Source organism: Balaenoptera acutorostrata, chromosome 7 (genome assembly GCF_949987535.1).
Source record: "Balaenoptera acutorostrata chromosome 7, mBalAcu1.1, whole genome shotgun sequence".
Classification (NCBI taxonomy): Eukaryota; Metazoa; Chordata; class Mammalia; order Artiodactyla; family Balaenopteridae; genus Balaenoptera; species Balaenoptera acutorostrata.
In genome coordinates this window covers 97,663,862-97,670,555 of record NC_080070.1, presented here as the reverse complement: position 1 = coordinate 97,670,555, position 6,694 = coordinate 97,663,862, and the positions used below count along the sequence as shown (strand labels likewise).

At 37.3% G+C, this 6,694-nt stretch overlaps 1 protein-coding gene across 2 annotated transcripts in view; it reads left to right on the top strand.

Annotated features, from left to right (window-relative positions):
• The window catches only part of NAPEPLD (N-acyl phosphatidylethanolamine phospholipase D), a 90,696-nt gene that overhangs the window by 560 nt on the left and 83,442 nt on the right, over positions 1-6,694 (top strand). The window contains exon 2 of one of the 2 annotated variants that reach the window (XM_057549808.1): positions 4,698-4,832. The exons of the other annotated variant lie outside the window; for it this stretch is intronic. The gene's annotated coding sequence lies outside the window, so the exon portion shown is untranslated. The remainder of the gene's footprint in view (positions 1-4,697; positions 4,833-6,694) is intronic. 2 annotated transcript variants of the gene reach the window in all.

Below are 6,694 nucleotides of genomic sequence, written 5' to 3'. Positions count from 1 at the left end.
GTAACCTGGTACAACAAATTATCCCATTGGTGGCCGAAATTGATTGGAAAAAGGGGAATATGATCCATAACTCACTGTCCTTAGAGGAAGCCTCTAGTGGGAGAGAGAGGCGCGGTGAGGGGAGGGAGGGAAGTATCAGTGTTGACCCCTACTCACTTTTCAACACTTTACAGTCTGGCTCATTCCATTCCACAGAAATTGCTCTTGGTGAAGGCACTAATTGCTGAAAGATGGACACTTTATAGACCTTATCGTACAGTCCTCTGGGCTGAATTTGACATGGTAAATCTCTGTGAAATTGTCTTTCCTCCTTGTATCTTAAGAGCTCCTCCTCCTTCTCCTAGTCCCTTCTTCTTCACCTTCTTGGGCAGCTCTTTATTCACAGATCTCAGTGAAACTAAAAATCGCAAGCACTGTTCTAACTGTGCTATTCAATATGCTCATTTTACAGATGCGGAAACTGGGGTAAATAACTTCCCTGAGGTCAGGACACTAATAACAGGCTGTGTGACTCCAAAGCCTTTGCACTTAAACATCACACCGTTTTGCCCTGAAAGTTGCTGTTCCCCAGGGTTCTGGACCTGGGCCTGGGCCTCTTCTACTGCACACTGTCCCTGATGGTTTCCACTTTCACCTGAGGCCTTTCCTGTCTACCCAACCAGGCCTCTCTCTTGAGCTCCAGGCCCCCTTAACCACTCAGTGACTAGACAACTACACTTGAGTATCCCATTGGCACCTCAATATCAACTTGTCCAAAATGCACTTCACTATCTTGCCCAGGAGTCTATTCCTGTATATTCAATGCAAACCAGCAAATGTTACCTCCATTCAGCAGACATCCAAACCAGAAACCCAGTTGCATCCTCAGCTCGTCCCTTTTTCCCTACTCTCAACATCCAATTGATACACCCCTTTCCTGCCTCTTGAATCTACTCCAGCCCCACTGTCATAGTTTTTGGCCCAAGGGATCTTTTTAGAATGCAACTTTTAGTATGATAGTACCATTATGAAGAACCCCCCAGTAATTTCCCTTGGTCAAGATAAAGTGAAGCCTCCTTAGTATGGAAGATAAGTCCCTCCATGAGCTGACTCCTACTTATCTTTCCAGACTCATCTCTCTCCACATCTCCCTTCTGCTATGAACCACAGGTTCAGCCCACAGGATCTATTATATAATAAGGACAACCAAGGTTATCCCTTCATGTTTCTAAAACAAATGTGTGTTAACATTAATAAAGAAATACAAACATCATACATATATACAAAAATATTTAGGTATAATCACAGGAAGCACCTGGGAAATTTTAGCACAATTTAATTCAAACTTAGTTTAAGACGTCAGGGAAAATGACAGAATAAAACCTCTGAAAATCCTCCCTTCTTTTCATAAAATAAATGAGAAAACTGGTTTTTAAAATGGCCAGAATCTGGGACTTCCCTGGCGGTCCAGTGGTTAAGACTCCATGCTTCCACTGCAAGGGACATGGGTTCGATCCTTGCTCAGGGAATGAAGATCCCACGTACCATGTGGCGTGGCCAAAATAAATAAAAAATAAAAATGGCCAGAATCAACATTTTCAAAACTCTGGAAATTAAACAAGTCTTGCAGTAATCTGGGGAGCTCTTTTTTTTCCCCCGCAATAAAAACACCTAAATTGCAATAGGCAAAGGGAGCTTTATAGTGCTTTAACTTTACAGTGTTTAAACTTACAGTGTTTAACTCTATCCTTAACCCCTTCCTCCTAACTCCATGGCAGCCTTGAAAACGAGGCTCCCACAACCAAGATGAAAATCAGCAGCCCGGCAGCCACCAGAGGGGGCAAAATTGGGTTGGAGTTCCTTCAAGGCCTCAAATCCAGAGAACTGAAATTATTTGACCTGTCTCATGCTTCCCTGGATGATCTCACTTGCAAGTTTGCCTTTATTTGACCTGACTCAAAGCAAAAAGCCTTTTTCTGGGGATGTTTGTCAAAAATATTTAGAGGCAGTTATCTAACTTTGGGTGGCTGCCTGGGGGTAGTCGATTACAGTAAAGGGCAAACAATAGGCAAACCAGGAAGCTTAAAAGGAGACACTAGGGCCTGAGCTGTCTATACAGGATACCTCGTTTTATTGCACTTTGCTTTTTTGTGCTTCACAGATATTCTGACTTTTACAAATTGAAGTTTTGTGGCAACCTTATTGGAACCATTTTCCCAACAGCATTTGCTCACTCCATGTCTCTGTGTCACATTTTGGTAATTCTGACAATATTCCAAACTTTTTTCATTATTATTATATTTGTTATGATGAATCTGTGATGTCAGTGATCTTGAATGTTACTAAGGCCCACATGATGGGTAGCAATTTTTAGCAAGAGATAACTTTTAAATGAAGGTCTGTACATTGTTTTATTAGACATAATGCTACTGCACACTTAATAGACTATAGTATAGTATAAATGTAACTTTTATACACAGTGAGAAACTGAAAAATTCATATGACTCACTTTATTGCACTATTCACTTTATTGCACTATTCACTTTATTGTGGTGGTCTGGAACTGAACCCGTGATATCTCTGAGGTATACCTATAGAGACTTTGAAAAGCCCAGACGTATTCCTGGGAATCTGGAAGGCCATGCACATGTATATGGCTGTGTGCATACCCAGGGCTGTACACATGCCCAGGAAAGACCAGAGAAGGCCCTAAACCCTCCCACTGCACTGACCTTGAGGCTCTGTGCAAGCAGGAGGTAAAGGCTAAGGCACAGTTGTCAACTGTCTGGCTAAGCGTTGAAAGTATACCATACCCAGAGCTCCTCAACAACTGGGAAGTTCATTGGTTCTAGGCATTTATGGAAGTATCTGTATAATCATTAGCTGACCATTAAGCTAGTTGAGCAGAGACTTCGGTGATAACACATGACTTTAAGGAATTCACTTAGAAAAGTCACTAAACAAGCAAAAGCAAACAGCAACAACAAAGTCTGGGAGGGGGTGGAATCTGATATTCAGAATTGACACATTATATTATTTTAAATGTCCAGTTCTTAACAAAAAAATTACAAGACATTCAAAGAACTAAGAAAATATGGTCATGCACAGGAAAAGAAATCAATAGAAAATGTCCCTGAGGAAGCCAAGACATTGGACTTAAAAGACAAAAACTTTAAAAAATAAGCTGTTTTTAAAATGTTCACAAAACTAAAGGAAACAATGTCTAAAAAACTAAAGCAAGGTATGAGAATTATGTCTCATCAAATATAGGATATCAATAAAGAGATAGTAATTATTTTTTAATCAAAATCCTGGAATTAAAAAGTACAATAAATGAAATGAAAAATTCACTAAAAGGGCTCAACAGCAGATAAGAACAGGTAGAAGAAAGAACCAGAAAATGTGAAGATAGATCAACTGAGATTAACAGTCTGTGGGTTTAAAAGAAAAAAGAATGAAGGAAAACGAACAGAGCCTCAGAATCCTCTGGGATACCTTGAAACATTCCAAAATACACATAATGGGAGTTCCAGAAGGAAAGGACAGAGATAGGGAGAGAAAGAACCTTTGAAGAAATAATGATCCAAAACACCCAAATATGATGAAAAATACTTATCTACATGTCTAAACATCTGAACAAATTCCAAGCAAATAAACTCAAAGAGATCCACACCAAGACATCATAATAATAAAACTACAGAAAGAGAAAATCTTAAAAGCAACAAGTGAAAAGCAATTTGTCACATACACTTGATCCAATAAGGTTAATAGCTAATTTTTCATCAGAAACCATGGAGGACAAAAGGCACTGAGATAACATATTCAAAGTCCTGAAAGGAAAAGACTGTCAGTCAAGAATTCTATATCTAGTAAAATGATCCTTCAAAAATGAAGAACAGCTTGAAAATGAAATTAAGAAAATAATTCCATTTATAATAGAGTCAAGGAATAAATTATTTAGGAAAAAATTAGTAAAAGTAGTGCAAACTTATACTCTGAAAACTACAAAACATTATTTAAAGAAATTAAAGAAGATCTATATAAATGGGAAGACATCCTATGTTCATGTATCAGGAGACTTAGTATTGTTAAAATGGCAATATTCCCCAGATTGATCTACAGATTCTGTGCACTCTTTATTGGAATCTCAGCTAGATTCTTTTTATACTTTAGAACCTGATCCTCAAATTCATACGGAAACTCAAAGGGCCCAGAATAGCCAAGACAATCATGGGAAAAAAAAGAATGAAATTAAAAGATTCACATATCCCCGTTTCAAAACTTGCTACAAAGCAACAGTAATCAAGCAGTGTGGTACTAGCATAAGAAAAGACAATCAATGGAATAGAATTGAGAATCCAGAGATAAACCCTCACATTTATGGGCAAATGACTTTTGACAAGGGTGTCAAAACAATTCAGTGGAGAAAGAATAGTCTTTTCAATGGATAGTGCTGAGACAATTAGACACCCATGCAGAAGAATAAAGTTGGATCTCCTACCTCATATGATATATAAAAATTAACTCAAAATGGATTAAAGATGTAAATGAAGGAACCAAACCTATAAAACTCTTAGAGGAAAACATAGATGTAAATCATCATGATCTTGGATTATGCATTGTTTCCTTAGATACAACACCTGAAACACAAGCAACCAAAGGAAAAAAAAAAACAGATAAATTGGACTTTATCAAATAAAAACTTTTGTGCTTCATAGAATCAATGGAGAGACTGGAGAAGTAAGCTCTGAAAATGAGCAGGAACCAGAGAAGGCCAGGATGCCTACGACACTGCCACCACTGGGAGTTCAGTGCCTCCAATACTCCTAGGCTCTCCAATGGCCACTTCTGCTGTAAGTCATTTCTGCACCTCCCCTACACTCCCTCAGAAGTCAAAGTCAAACTCAAAATCCCAATGAGATACCATTTCACCTCCACTAGGATGGCTAAAATTTATAAAAGAGGCAATAGCAATTAGTGGTGAGGATGTGGAGAAATAGGAACCCTTATGTGCTGCTGGTGGAAATGTAAAGTGGTACAGCCACTTTGGAAAACAATCTGATGGTTCCTCAAAAAGTTAAACATAGAGTTACCATTTGACCCAGCAATTCCACTCCTAGGTATATACCTGAGATGTGAAAACATATGCCCACTTGTATACTGATGTCCATAGAGGCATAGGTCGTAATAGCCAAAAGGTGGAAGCAACCCACGTGTTCATCAACTGATGAATGGATGAGTAAAACTTGTTATATCCATGAAACAGAATATTATTCAGTAGTAAAATGAATGAAGGACTTATATGTTCTACCACATGGATGAACCTTGAAAACATTATGTGAAAGAAGTATATTCCTTGATTATATGAAAGAAGTATACTCAATGATTATATGAAAGACCATACATTCTATTATTCCATTATTAGAAATGTCTAGAATAGGCAAATATATAGAGAAACAAAGTAGATTGGTGGTTGTGTAGGGTTGGGGGAAATGGTAAAACCGCAGGTTGACAGCAAAGTGTATGGGGTTTCTTTTTTTGAGGTAATTAAAATGTTTCGGAGTTAGTGGTGATGGTGGCCCAACTCTATGAATATACTGAAAGCCATTGAACTGTATACTTTAAGTGGGTGAGTTACATAACATGTGATTATATTTCAAAATTGTTACCAAAAGTTGGACAAAGGATTTGAATAGATATTTTTCCAAAAAAAAGATATGTAAATGGCCAATAAACACATAAGAAGATGTTAAACATCATTAGCCATCAGGAAAATGCAAATCCAAGCTATAATAAGGTACTATTTCACATACACTAAGATGGCTGTAATGAAAAAGACAGACAGTAACAAGTGGTGGTGAAGATGTGGAGAAATTGTAACCTTCAATGCTGATTGTGGGAATGTAAAATGGTGCAGTTGCTGTGAAAAACAGTGTGGCAGTTCCTCAAAAAGTTAAACATAGAGTTACCATTTGACCCAGCAATTCCACTCCTAGGTGTATACCTAAGAAATGAAAACATGTCCACACAAAAAATTATACCCTCATGTTCATAACAGCATTATTCATAATAGCCAAAAAGTGAAAACAACCCAAATGTCCATTATCTGATGAGTGGATAAACAAAATGAGGAGTAGCTATACAATGGAATATTATTTAGTGACAAAAAGTAATTAAATATTGTTACAAGTCACAACACAGACGAATTTTGAAAACATGCTATGAGAAAAGTTGGTCACAAAAGGCCACATATTATATGTTCTATTTGTATGAAATATCCAGAATAGGAAATCCATAGAGACAAAGTAGATTAGTGGTTGCTAGTGGCTGGGTCAGGGAGGAATGAGGAATGACTGTTAATGGATATGGGGTTTCTTTAGGGGTGATGAAAATTTTCTGGAATTAGATAGTGGTGATTGTTGTATAACCTTATGAATACTAAAAACTGTTGAGTATAACATTTTAAAAGACTAAATTCTATGGTATATAAATTACATCTCAATTTTTAAAAACACTCCAAATCGTACCATCCAAATATTATCACCATTAACATTAGGGTAACATTCCAGGTCTCTTTCTAGGCATATATATGACTTGAGAGGTAGAACGGATGAATGGATGGATGGATAAATAGCTATATTGATTGAATACTCAACTGATAATTTTAAGAGAATGGGGTGATACAATAGATAACTATGTTTTTTTTTTGTTTGTT